This window comes from Dipodomys ordii, unplaced genomic scaffold (genome assembly GCF_000151885.1).
Source record: "Dipodomys ordii isolate 6190 unplaced genomic scaffold, Dord_2.0 Scaffold4, whole genome shotgun sequence".
Classification (NCBI taxonomy): domain Eukaryota; kingdom Metazoa; phylum Chordata; class Mammalia; order Rodentia; family Heteromyidae; genus Dipodomys; species Dipodomys ordii.
Window position 1 is genome coordinate 8,151,246 of NW_012267220.1, and position 15,152 is coordinate 8,166,397.

Genomic DNA, 15,152 nt, shown 5'->3' on the forward strand with positions numbered 1-15,152 from the left:
ACACATTATTTTTGTTAAGCTTTAGTTTTGAATTGTTATACTTTCCTTTTTAGAAGTTTGGATAGATAGAAGAGGGTGGGGAGGTTGGGCTCAGTTCTTTGAGAGGTGAGTCTTCTTCAAATGTCGCCTTTATCCAAGGATAGATTACTGGTTTTGGTATCTCATCACTTTATTTAACAAAATATCACTCTCATGGGTTCCTATTAGCCATGTAGCCATTTGTCTATCCATCTATCCATCCATCCATTGATTATTCATGATCTGGTAAAATCTTTGAATATCTTAGTATATTACTCTCTTACTCCACTTAAAAAACGCCATGTGTAGCAGGGCGCTGGTGCTCACGCTGTAATCCTAGCTACTTAGGAGGCTGAGAATGAAAGGATCTTGGTTTGAAGCCAGAGTGGAGGTATACACAGTAACCCTTTGTAAGTAATAGCTATGTATATCAGCATATTCCGGTCATCCTAGCTTCTTGGGAGGCCAAGGATTGGGCAGAGCATGATTGCAGGCCAGTCCAGACAGAAAAGATTGTGATATGCTATCTCAGTGAAAAGAAGCTGGCTGTGATGGTACATGATTATCATCTCACCTCCTAGAGGAAGCCTAAACTGGGTGGATTACAGTTCAAGCTTATGCTGGGCAAGGGAGCAAGGCCACATCTACAAAATAACCAGTGAGTAAGATAGGATAACATTCAATTTTTAATATTAGAAAATATGTCAAGAAATAAAACTCAGGAACACCATATATTTACTTCTATTAATAAATATTCAATGCCAAAATAATTTATGTAGAAAGCAAAAAAAAATGGCTAGTACAAAAAATTACTGAAGCATCATTTAAGAAAAAAAAGAGTGTCATGGACTTTCCTGCCCAAGCTGGCTTCGAACCATGATCCTCTGATCCCCGCCTCCTGAGTAGCTAGGATTACACTGGAACCTGGCTTGAGTCTGATATTTTAAGTAGCAGTATGACCAGAATTTAAAAATCAAAACAAGGGCTGGGAAGATGGCTCAGTGGTAGAGTGCTTGCCTTGCATGCCTGAGGCCCTGGGTTCAATTCCTCAGCACCACATAAGCAAAATGTAAAAAGCCAGAAGTGGCACTGTGGCTCAAGTGGTAGAGCGCTAGCCTTGAGCTGAAGAGCTGAGGGTCAGCGCCCAGACCCCGAGTTCAGGCCCCACGACCGGACCCCAAAAAACAAACAAAAAAAATCAAAACAAAAATTAAACAGCAAAAGAATACTGAAGGGGGAAAACAAAGGAGGAGGCAACAATGTTTGATAAGAAATGTACTCATTACCTTGCTCATGTGATTGTAAGCCCTCTGTACAGTATTTTCACAATAAAAACTTATAAAAAGATGCAAATAATTTTTGTCCAGTAAAAAAAAGAATATCGAAGGCATGACTCAGCAATAGTATTGCCTTTAAAAAAGATTTTTTGTCATTATTTTTAACAAAATACATTAAGTAATAGAAAATCAGTAAAGTAATAAACTTCATCTCTCCATTAACTCATCTTAAAATGGAAGAGCTACCGATCAAGTAACTACAGAAAGGGAGCCGTAGGTGTTTGATGTAGGTTTTAGAAAGCTACTTGTATTGGTATAGGCTTGTAGGCAAATTTCAAGTTTCTACCATTTCTTGATTACTTCTTTTCCCATTTATTCTACAAATTTTCAGGAAGTACATTTAAGTGGAAAATTGAGTAAGACTAACAAAGACAATACAATTTACTTAGTTGCTATAATAAGCAAATTTCAAAAGTTTTTTTTTAAATAAGGAAACAATGAAATTATTAGCAAACTAAAAAGTAAAGGCTTAACCATGTTACTTCTCAATGAGTATCTAAGATATGTGTCTTTATAATCATTCCCAGAAAAGGTCAGATAAGTTGATGTTAGGGGAATGAACCCCAAGATAAGTATTCAAATGTTTTTTTTTCCTTTCATGCGATTGTTTCTAACATATTTACAAGATGATTTTTATGTTGCTTTGTATGTCCCTCCCCCATGATATAACCCATGCTTTCACTGTATTTAATGTTGGTATAATTTGTGGAGGGAAGGGAAAAAACAAATAGTTTAACTAGGGATACAGGTGGATCCATTACAACAATGAGATGTACAAGTCTTTATGTCGAAAAATGAACTTTACAACTTTGGTGGGGGGTGGGAGGAGGATCGGGTGGGGGTAGAGGGAGAGTGTGGGAAGGGATGGGAAGGGGAAACACAGGAGGAGGCAACAATGCTTGATAAGAAATAAGCGGCGCTGTGGCTCAAGTGGTAGAGCGCTAGCCTTGAGCTGAAGAGGTGAGGGACAGCGCCCAGGCCCAGAGTTCAGGCCCCACGACCCGACCCAAAACAAAAACAAACAAAAACATTTAAAAAAAAGAAGAAGAAATGTACTCGTTATCTTGCCCATGTAATTGTAACTCCTCTGAACGCTATTCTCACAATTAAAATAAAAAGAAAACAAGGTAGGTTAAGATGACATTTTTGTTCTTATTTTTCTACATGAAATATTCTGCTTCCTAGGAACATTTGGTTATTTTCCCACATTCTCTCCTGGTCACAAAAAAAAAAAGAACATTAAAAGAAACCATTTGGATTTTGCAATTAGATAGAGACTTTTCCTAAAGGGCTAGTTCTGGGGAAAAAGAAGATAAGATAATGTGATTAGTCTTCACTGCATGTTTGCATCTATCAGCTCACATCTTTAAAGGGCTGCTTAGTCATAAAAGAACCTAAATGGACTTTCAAATACACAGAAATTATAGACCTATATTCTTATTAGTTTCAAAAAGAAAACATAGGCTGGCCAGTTGTGCCTCATGCCCATAATCCTAGCACTCAGAAGGCTGAGATTTGAGCACTGTGGTTCAAAACCAGCCTGAGTAGGAAAGTCTATGAGACACTAATTTCCAATTAACTACCAGAAAGCTGGAAGTAGAGATATCACTCAAGTGATAGAGAGATAGCCTTGAGTGAGAAAAGCTCAGGGACAGTGCCCAGACCCCGAATTCAAGCCCTACTAAGGGCCCATGTGCGTGTGTGCATAATCACATGTGCGTGTGTGCACACACACACACACAGAAAGAAAGAAAGAAAAACTAGAACTCTGTAGGTTCATTTTTCTAACATCATATTTCATTCACATTGGTCTGAAGAGCAAAGGAAATATTAACTTTATATTTCTAGTTATTTGTGTTCTATGAGCACATATAGAGGTCTATTTTGTTTATGATGTGTCTTTCGTATAAATATAATATCTAGTTACTTCACACTCACACACACACATTATCCTCCTGATGCTTCCTTGACCTTGAATTCCTCTGAATAGTTTTAAACTACTTTGATTCACCCCCAAAGTCTATTATTATTTCGCCATATCAGAAGTACAATGATTTAAAAGAAAACCAGTAATGATATACTAAAACAGCTCCTTTCTTTGCTTTTTTTCTAATCTAACTTCTAATACAGTTCCTAATTTTTTATTTGCTTATTTATTTTCATTTTTAAATTACTATCTTTAGGTAGTTCTACAAAGAAGTTACTATGTGACAAAGCAGTTTATACATATAATACATCTTTATCAGTTCCACCCATTTCAACATCCTCACCTATCCTCCCCTGCCCACCCGTTCCTCCTTCTTAATTTTGTAGGATATACACTGGATTCTTGACTGCCTTCTCTTATTCTCTTTGTCATTTGTCTACTCTTTTCATCTTGACCCCACCCAACCCCTCTCAAGTACCTGCTTCTTGGTGTTTTATTTTTCTGAACTTTGATTTTTGCCTTTCTAAGGAATCACACTTTTGAGAACTCACTTGAATTCACTACATTTCAGTTAATATATTTGTATAGCCTTTCATACCGCTCAACATATTTAATTACAAGTTTGTAAGCTAATTCTAGCTTCCATGTACAAGGGAAAATTTGTATCCTTTGTATTTTCATGTTTTTCCATTTCTTTACAAATGAGTACAATATCATATTTTTGAATGGATGAATAGAATTCCATTGTGTATATATACCACATTTTCTTAATCCATTTATCATCTATTGATGGGCATGTGGGCTGATTCCAAACCTTGACTATGGTGAATAGTGGTAAATATGGTTGTGCTGGTGACTTTACTGTATCCTGGTTTGTAATCTTTTGGGTAAATGTCCAGGAGTGAGATTACTGGATCATAGGGTACGTTTAATTTTTAGTAACCTCCACACTGATTTCCAGAGTGGTTGAACACATTTACATTCCCACTAACAATGTATTAAGGTTCCCTTTTGGCCACATCCTCATCATCTTCTCTTGTTTGTTTTCTTAATAATGGCCATTCTAACTGTGAAACACAATATTTTTAAGTTGCATGTAAGTAAGTAACCTAAAACATTTTATGTGAACCCTTTTAATTTACTAGATAAATATTTGGGGAACATAGTTGAAATTTTTGTTTTGGTACTAGAAATTAAGCCAAAAACCTCACACATGATTGGTAAATTCTCATTGAGCTATATCCTAGTCTATGATTTTTATGTGAGATAAGATCTCATCCAGGCTTGCTTCAAATTCATTATGTTCTGGCATGTGCCCTTTAAGTGCTGAGATTACAAGCTTTTAAAAAATATATGTATGGGTTGTTCATATATATATATTTGTAATTATTTTGCATGACTTTATATATTAGTAATCAGTCTTTTTTAAATAATAAAGTTAATACTATAAATCTAAATGTATGTGCTTTGTACTTTTAAGTTTGGTTCTAGATTAAAAGCAAATTAGAAACTTTAGGCTGCCTTTTTAACTTGTTGGCTGTGTTCTTTGCCATGCAAAAGATTTTCAGTTTCTTGCAGTCCCATTACCAATCTTTCTTTGATTTTCTGTGTTTCTGGATCTTAGAAAGTGTCTACCTGTGACCAGAAGCCCTACTTTTTTCCCTACTATTTCCCTTCATGGTTTCATGGTTTCAGGTGTTACATTGAGGTCTTTAATCCATTTTGAATTGATACTGGTCCAAGGTTATATATAAGGATCTATTTACAGTTTTCTGCATGTGGTTATCCAGTTTTGCCAGCATCATTTGTTGGGGGCTGTCTTTCTTCCAGACTGTTTTTAGCTCCTTATCAAATATTATATGTTTGTTGGTCCATGAGTTTATTTCTGGATTTTCTATTCTGTTCCAATTGTCTTTTATTATGCTAGTACCAAGCTGTTTTCATCACTATGGTCTTGTAAGGTAGTTTCTGACCTTATTTCTGTTGATGTGTTATATTGCATTTATTGATTTACATATATTGAACCAGCTTTGCATCCTGTGATGAATTCTGTTTGACCATAGTGGATGATTTGTTGTTGTTAGTTGTTGAGCTCAGTTGGCCAGAATTTTATTGAGATGTATGACATCTGTGTTCACCAAAGAGATTGGTTTATAGTCCTTTTTATTTGATGGGTTCCTATCTGATTTTGAGATGAGTATAATGTTGGCCTCATCTATCTACAAAGGTGACTTGTATTGGGCAAATAAAAATGGGCAAAGGATTTGAATAGACATATTTCTAAGCATAGCAAAATCTATCCAAAATCATCAAAGGTGAAAATCAAAGTCACAATGAGCTACCCACTAAATACATCCCACCCAGTTAATGGCTATACTAAAAAACAAAGGCATACAATAACAAGTGTTGATGAGAAAGGGAGAAATTGAAACCCTCATTCATTGCTGGGTAAGAATGTAAACTGAAGCCACTACAACTTTAAGAAACAGTTTGGAAGTTCTTTTAAAAGTAAACAGAAACATCCCATATGATCTAAAATTTCTACTCTTAGTCCTCTACCCAAGCAAGAAGTGAAAGAATTTCTTCCCAAATCCATGAACACATATATTCATAGCATCATTGTTCAAAGTAGCTCAAAGTATTACAACTCCACTATCCATTAACAGTTGAATAGATAAACAAAGTATGGCTTTATCCATACAATGGAATGCTATTTGGACAAAGAAGAAAAAAGTACCCATGCATATTCCAAATAGATATATTTTAAAAATATTATGTAAAATTAAAGAAGCCAGATATGAAAGGCTACATAAGTATATGCCATTATTTATATGGAGAGTCTAGAACAGCAAATCTATAGAAACAGAAATCAAGCTAGAGAATGTCTCTTCCTGTCTCTTTAGGAGTGATAATAATGTTTTTGGAATTAGAGAGTGGTAATGATTGATGATTGTACACATTTGTGAACATTTTAAAATCACTGAATTGTGATTATACCTCCAAACACCTAAAAAGAAACTAAAATCAAAAGCCTATGTGTTATGAGATAATGTTAAGCAAAATGTACCTCAAAACAGGGACACAAGTGTTTTTTTCTTTCTTGTATTATTTTTACTGTACTTATAATGCACTATGTGATTCTTTTGTTTCTTTTTTATGTTCTTCCCCTACAGTATAACCCCCGTTTTCACTGCATTTGCTTCCGGTGTTCTGCATCTTGTGGTATAGTGGAAAGCTTAAATGGGGATGCAGGTTGGCCCATTGTGATGATGAGATGTACAGGATACTATGTTGAAAACGAACTTTACAATGTCGGGGGGGGCAGGGAGGTGTTGGGGAGGTGGGGAGGGAAGTGATGGTAGGGGAAAAGCAAAGGAAGAGGTAACAATGTTCGATAGGAAATGTACTCATTACCCTACTCATGCAACTGTAACCCCTCTGTACAGTATTTTTACAATAAAATATATACTTAAGAATAATTTACATGTGCAAAAATTATGAAAAATTAAATTAACTAATCCTATGACTCTGAAAAAAGAATTACCCCAAAGAAACAAAAGAAAATAAGTAATTAAGAACAAAGATTGAAATTTAGAAAACAAAATGAAGTGTACTCTTTATCTGACTTAAATAACTGGAACTCCTCTGTACACCACCTTATAATAAAAATAAAAATGCATGAAAAAAGAAAAAAAGCCTATGTGTTGGAAGTTTCCTTTTAAATGAAGTATGTAACTAAGAATAGGTCGTCAGTAGTGATTATGGTTCTCATGGGGAATGGCTGACCTTGGGAAGCATAAAGTAGGGACTTCCTGGGTATTGGAAATAGTTTCTTTCTCCATCTGCTTTGTGGTACATACATGTACTTACATATATCATAATTTCTGACTCATGAATACTTAAAAATCTTGTAAGTTTATATTATATAATAAAGGATTTTTAAATAGTTCAAACGTTCTGTGTTAATAGATAAATATTACATTTATTACAAGGACTATATTTTTCAGTCCTAGAAAAAATGTAATTCTAAGTGGATATAAAAAGGCATATGGTATTTTGTCATTCAGAATTTATTTTACAAGTATACATACAGTGAATGCTTAACTTGAGACCATCTCCTCTCATTTTCTCCTTTAACATTTGTTTATTTTTATGCTGAGAAACAATTTGATAATGTCTGTTTATATTATAAATACTTTCTAGCTCTGAATTTTTTGGAAATGACAAAAAATAATCATCAAACATTTGTAACCAAACAAAAAAAATGGAAAATGAATTTAAGAGAGAGAAGTATTTGTATTGATACTTGTAAATATAATGGAATGTTCTAGGTTTTGCAACATCTGAAAAGTACAGACTGTTTCTGCTTATCAGGAAAATTATTATATTTATTTAAAAAGGGCAATAAGCTTGCCAATTACTAGAAATATGAGTAATCTTTGTAGGCTTAAAATAGCCTCTGTTTATAAAGACAAAATTTCTGTGCCTGCTTAGATTTTTAATGATCATTAAACATTCTTCTTAAATTAACATTTGGCTTTAGTTTCTCCATGAGTCAACTCTGAGACAATTAATATTGGTTAATTTTGATTGAAACATGCCAAGAGACCTCATGTTCTTCCCAAGGAGCTGAGGTTTTTCCTCTCTCTTGGCTTGAATAAAAATATTACATACTTATACTTTGCTTAAAAATATTTTCAATGTATTTTAGAAAGAAAAAACTTCTATTAAAAGCATAAAGCTTGTACATAACATTTTTTCTGCTATCAAAACATTAAATTATACTATGACATTGCTATACAGATGTAAAACTCAAATTTGATTCATACATAGCATTAGATACTCTAAATTCAACAACTTGATTGTGTTAATGAGTTCCCAGATAACTGGTCTACATTAATGTTGTGTATGCAATCCAGCTGTTTCCCAGAGAGACTAGTAATGAAATTGAATTGTTGAATGAGTAAAGGAGACTCCTTTATACACCTCGTCATACAGTAGTGTGGGTGGATATTATTCCAGTCAGTTGGAGATCCAAATAGAACAAAAAGATGGAGGAAGAGCAAATTTATACTCTGTGGGAGCTACAGATTCAACCTTTCCTATCTTGGGATGGCACATGGGTGATTTTTGGTTTCTGGGCCTTTGTGCTTTGACTGGGACTACACCACATACTTGTTTGGCTTTGTTAGACTCTACAATCCATCTCATAAACCCATCTCTCAAGAAACTTTGTTCTTACTATCTGGAGAGAAAAGAATTATTCAGGAAACCTGCTAAACATAGTGAAAGTGATATGAACGTTGATTAGGAAAGGAACATGTTTTGTTCAGCCTCTTGCTCTTACATGTCAAAGAGCGATGATGAAGGTCAGTTAAAGAGATGTATTATGCACATACAAGCATACTCCTCCAGGAAGATGGTACTTTAGGTCATCTTCCACCATCTTTCTTGGTGATACCAACAAGACAAAATCAGGGGTAGGGGAAAAAGGTGTCGACTTGTGGGTCACTATCTCAGTTCTAGTTTCCCTGGATTTTGGAGACATTAAGGCTGTCTTCTCTTAAAGGAAGCACTCTGGTTCCTATGAGATAATTCCTCCTTCTCCAGGGTGTAGTCTTGTTATTATAAAGAATAAATTATTGTCTTTATTTACAGGTGATCTGTGCTGTAAAACTGCTTTTTTTTTAAAGGAATAGTTTCAATCCTTTGCCATAAAGAAGTTATAGATCAGTCCTGACTTTCTGGGAAAGATATTTTTTTCTTAAAAAATTAGCTTTTGATTGCGCAGTGAGTTTGGACAATATACCTTAGAATAAAGACAAATACAAAGTGGAGTCAAAGATGTCAAACTCAAAAAGTTAATTTCTGGGTCCAAGTAAGTGATCATCTTATTACTTATTTATTTATTTTCAAAACAGTGTTAAGTACCTGGTACAAATACATTTTCAGAGGGAAACATTGCTGGCCCCCCTCTTCAGATCCTGCTCATATCTCATGTCAAGAGCTTCTGTTCCCCCCAAACTCCCAGCTTTGCTTCCACTCAGCAGGAAGTAGCCACATCAACACAAAGCAGCCAGAACAGAAATGTCATCTCACAGCCCGCAGACATGGAATGAAGGATTGACAGGAAGGAAGGCAATATGGAAACCATATTTATACTGCAAATTTTAAAGTATAGAAAAATGTCCAAAACAATAAACTTATTAATTTGGTTGTTTGGGAGGAGGAAGAAAATTAAGATAAGACGTGATGAATGGAGGATTTAGCTTTTTCTTTGCCTCCCATGCTCTTCTCTAATCTTTGGTTTACCTTCCCCTTTCAGTCTTTCACTTACCCTTTCTCATCCATCCTTTGCAGAGGATATTGACTATAACTTATCCTAACTCTCATATTTGTCTGTATCTGAAAATGGATGGACATTGAAGAAAGAAGAAGATGGCGCTCATAAGAGAAATACCTAGCTGAGCACTGGAATTTCCTGTCCATGTCAACCCTTTCTGTTCTATAAAAGACCTGAGCACTTACTGAGCACTCAGTGATGGAGATTTGAAACTAAGGGTTCACTTACATTTTTGTCAGTGCTGGCCTTGGGTAAACCTGTTTCCTTGTACCATTTTTTTGTCTACCAAGTTTGCACAGTATGGACCTCTGATTCTGACTACAAATATTACTCAAATACTAACTTTGTTTTCTTATCCCAGGGACCATTAGGAAAATCAGTACTGCTAGTGAAAGACAGATTTATTTATGTAATGCATAATCTCACATTGTTGATCCTTTGCCAATTATGTAAATAGTCTGGCTTGTAGTCTTTTTAAATTTAAGAATGAAAATGAAACATTACAAAGCGATTAGGTAGTTAAGATACTGTCATCAATGTGGGCCAAAGATCTAAATAGTTCAAGGAGGAAAAAAGATCTGTTTTGGCTCCTGTACAATTACTAGATTTCTATTTCCCATGCCGCTCACAAACTCAGGCACGTGGGTTCTAACAAATTTTTACTTTCCTCAAGAATCATTCAGGCTTTTTAGTTTAATGGCATTTAAAGCCACAAGTTTATTTAATTATTTAAGGACATCTCAGGGTTTAGTAACATTACTATGAAAGATTTATTAATTTTTCTAATAATTGAAATAATTGTAATTTAAATCAAAGTAATCTAGGTTAAGTAGTAGGGAGATTTTTTTTCTACATGAAGAACTAACAAGGCCTTGTAGGCTTTATTAAGCCTGTATTAAGCCATTGTAAAGGTTTTCTTTGGCTTTGAATGTTAAATACTATGTGGTCTACAAACTGGTGGCAAGGGCTTCCTTACATTTTCTACTTGTTAAGTGGTCCTGCTTATAGTTACCATGTACCCACTTCAAAGCCACATTCTAAGTACTAAGTAATAAAACTGGTTTTGTTAGCTTTTTAAAAAAAATTTCTGAGGTTAAAATAGAAAAGAAAAGCTGTACTCAATATTAATTTCTCTCTTTCAACAAAAACAATGCACTTACGCCAGCATATTTTTACTGTCTCTGAAACTTCAGACAAATGACAAGTTGGGATTTCAGAAGTTCTGAGGATTATATTTTTGATATTTTAATAGGCCTATTGCCAGGTATGATTAGACACTCAATAAATAATTGAATCAAATTGTTTGGGTACTTTCATCGAGGAGAACATAATATAGATTGCTTTTCTTTGTTTTTACTTTAGAAAATTTCTGGAAAGCCTTCATTAAACAGAAAACAAAACAAACCATAAGACCCACAAGGAATAAATAACAAAATCAACTTTGGAGCGATGGAGTTTGCTTTAGCAGCTTGTACCTTGTCCTTTATAACAAAACTTCTCTGCTAATATGAAGCAGCTGTGGCAATTTCACAAAATGGCCTAAACTGTTGAAAAGCCATTAAGAGGCTGATGTATGTAGAATAAAAAGGTTCATTCAGCTTTTTAAAAGGTTTCTCAATATGGAGTGTTATTTTATTTTATAACCAAGTCTTACTCATATTAAGTTTACATGCCACAGAAAATTTTAATGACCATATGGCTGTTTTTTTTTTTTTTTTGTAAAATAGCATGAATTCTTCAGCATACCTCAAATTCTTTTAGAAAAAAATTAGTACAAATCTGTAAGGTACCCTGTGCAAATTCCCACTATTAAATGCAAAAGTAGAAAATTTAGCTGTGCATATAGGATGAATTGTCCTTTATGCTTGCAGCGGAACCTAAATAAATTAGAATAGATTTCTTTGCATAGTCTGTTGGAAATAATGAAAGGCATTTGCTTTCTCTGCTCTTTCATAGGTCTAAATCTCAAGTAGTAACTGTATACTTTTGAATTGAGCTTTTATGTGCTGAATGATTAAAAAAATTGAATCTTTTCCTAAATGTGTTTAAAAAATTATTTGCCCTTTCTCTTTTTCTCCTCTGCAGATGATAGCTATTTGGTGCCTTCTATATATTCGCTTATTTTACTTAGCCTCTTGCTTTGTCTCCTTCACGTTGCGTTTACAAGGGAGAGTATTAACATAGTGAGGTAATCAGCATCTGACTGATCTACCTGGAATAGATATGATATAATTTTCATAACTACATGGCCTCAATAAGCATATAAATGTGTTCCTTAGAAATGCTCTGTGGTGTGATTTTTTTTATGTGTTCTGATGTATGCACCTGTTGAGGTCAGAAAATGATGCTCTAGTATATGGTCCTTTGTCAGGCTGAGTGCTTTGAGCAAAAGAAGAACCAAGATCTCTCTGATCCCCAGCTCTCCATCTCTTTCCTCCTGAAAGGCAGGGAAGAGCTTTCTCTGAAGTTCTCTTATTTGAATAAGAGAATTATTATGACCTCTTCCCCCTAAAATCTCATCACACAGAAGATTAGCTCCTAGGAAAGGTAACTAAATGTCAATACTACATATTCTTCTGAGAGCCGATGCCTGAGAGACTCAAGCTACATCTTAAGACAAGCACTGCTCATGATGCGTTTACTCTCCTCATCCTCTTATAGCACATCTCACATCCTTCCTTCTACATGCCCTACTTCTTGCTGTTGCCCCAGATGCTATTTAAGTTTCACCTACCTGGCCCTTCCTTCACAGTTATGTTTGGGGTGGTTCCTCTGTGCACTCATGTCATCAGTTTGTGTGGACTTTCTCAGACCAATCTGAGTATTGTCAATTTCCTAGACTCAAACTTATTCCTTACATACAATACACAAACTACTAAAGTGCATCCAGCTGATCCTGCCCAGAAAACACATAGACATGGTGAGTCTCACATACCAGAGACAGTGTAGTTCCAATTTATTAAAGATCCTCATTCTGTTATATTGGTCTCAAGACCAGTGTTGTTTTGTGATCTGTAATAGAAGTATATATGGTTTTCATCTCCATTCTTATTACATAAGTAGCAGTAGTGATGAGAGCATCTTTTGTAATAATATTAGGCCTTTTCCTGTTTATGCAAAACTTCCAGAGCAATGAAGATGAAAGGAGTAAATTTTTTTTACTATTTATAATAAGCTTCTTTCAACCCATGCCTGAATTTATTTTAATGAAATGACTTTGGAAAACCTCTAGATAGTCAGAGGATAGGGAGTAGTTGTAGGGAAACTCACCATTTGATTAGAGGATTCAGATTTTTCAGTTTAACTTTTTTTTATTGTGAAAATACTGTACAGAGGGGTTACAATTACATGGGCAAGATAATGAGTACATTTCTTATCAAGCATTGTAGCCTCCTCCTTTGTTTCCCCTTCCCATCCCATCCTCCCCCTGCCCCCCCCAACCCTCCCTGCTCCCCTCCCCCCACCAAAGTTGTAAAGTTCCTTTTCAATGTAACGACTTGACATCTCATTGTTGCAATGGATCCACCTGTATCCCTATTTAAACGATTTGTTTTTCTCCTTCCCCTCCACAAATTATACCGACATCAAATACAGTGAAAGCAGGGGTTATACTGTGGGGGAGGGACATACAAAGCAACATAGAAATAATCTTATAAATGTGTTAGAAACAATCGCATGAAAGAGAAAAAACATTTGAATACATATCTTAGGGTTCATTTCCCTATTTGCCCAAGTTCTGAGAGTCATTCCAGCAAATGACCAAACCAAAGGAGTCAAGAAGACAGTGTAGAAATTGACATTGGAAGTAGTCTCTAGCTTGTTGAGTCTTGGCCTGTAGAATTTGACTCTTAACTCTTGACAGACAATGTGTAAATTAAATTTAAATTATAATTGAATAGTGGCTTTGGAACGCTTGAGTTGAATTACTATGGAAGGACGACTCCTCCTTCCCATCCCACCCATATGGAGACCAGAAGTAAAGAAAAGCAATTTGTTTTTCCTTATAACTAGACAGAATAGAAAACTTGATTCATAGAAAATATCATTGGCCATACTCTAAGATATTAAGTAAACTCAAGAATGGAATCTGTAGGATATGATCAAGTAGAAGTACTCAGATTCTTGGGTTTTCTGAACACTCAATCAAAACTATTTTATGTCAGGCATTTTGCTAGGTGATGTGATAGAGATAGCAAGAATGAATGATGCTATTTTACTTCAAGAGATTAAAATTTTTATAGTAAGACACTGCTGTTCCATTAAGAGTTGTGTTCCTCTGGTTTATAGCATTAGTAACAAGTGCTACAAGATAAAGGCAGTACTAGTGGATAGCAGTGGTTCTCAGAACACTTTTCTAGGTAGGTTAGATTTGAGTAAGGTTAATAGTAAAGAGATGACAAAGCAAAATACATAGCATATTCCAAGACTGAATATTGTAGAGTTCAACAAGAACTCAGGAGATATAGTATGGAAATTGCAAAATAAAAGACTGGAAAACTCAAGGGAAGTCAGATTTTGCTTGCTCCATTCTAGCCTCCATTTCTCATTGACTAACAATAAGAGCAATCCAGATAAGCTACAAAAGCATAATTTTCCAAAACTCAGCAGACAGCTAAAGATAAAAAGAACTGAAAAAGTTGTGTCATGAAGCCATCCTAAAAAAGAAGAGACCCTAGATTGTTTTGTTCTTGGATTACTGCAAAAAAGGAGCAAATATATCATTGTCATAAATAAGTAGAAACCAATTCAATTTGTAATGAATTTTTTCTCCTTCCTTCCTTCCTTCCTTCCTTCCTTCCTTCCTTCCTTCCTTCCTTCCTCTCTTCCTCCCTTCCTTCCTTCCTCCCTTCCTCCCTTCCTTTTTGTTGCCAGTTCTGGAGGCTGAATTGAGTGCCCCCCTCTTTCACTTGGCTTGCTTCCTTATGAGGGGTACTCTTGGCCATTTGAGCCACATGGCCTCTAGGCCAGTTTTTTGCTAGTTAATTAGAGATGGAATTTTCTGGGCCTTTTGGGGAAGGGTGGGAAGGCTGATTGACTTTGAACTTCCATCTTTCCAATCTCAGCCTCCTGAGTAATTAGGACCACAGGTGTAAGCCCCAGAACTCCGATTTGTAATGAATTTTTAATAGCTAGTGGACCAGAAGGATTGGAATTCCAAGGATCCCCTACCTATACAGTCCATAGTCACTTGCCATCTCTTTCTTACAGGGGATTTATGGAGTTCACACCGCCAGCCAATGAGCCAAAAGACTGGGACAGGGAAGGAGGCTCAACCAGGTTTCCCACAGGTGCCTATTTGGTGCATCAGAATTTCCACAGTGCACACCATCAATGTATCTAAGTAAATAGCAACAATTCCACTGAAAGCCAGGGACAAGGCAGCAGGATGGAAATCAACCTTGAGCAATTTGGAAATTGAAGAATTAGGTAGGAAATACAGAGATGTCTCAGGTCTTGCTGTTACTCAAATGCCAAGTTCTGATGCAGAGATGAGACAAATGATAAACTGGATGCCACAAAGATCAGG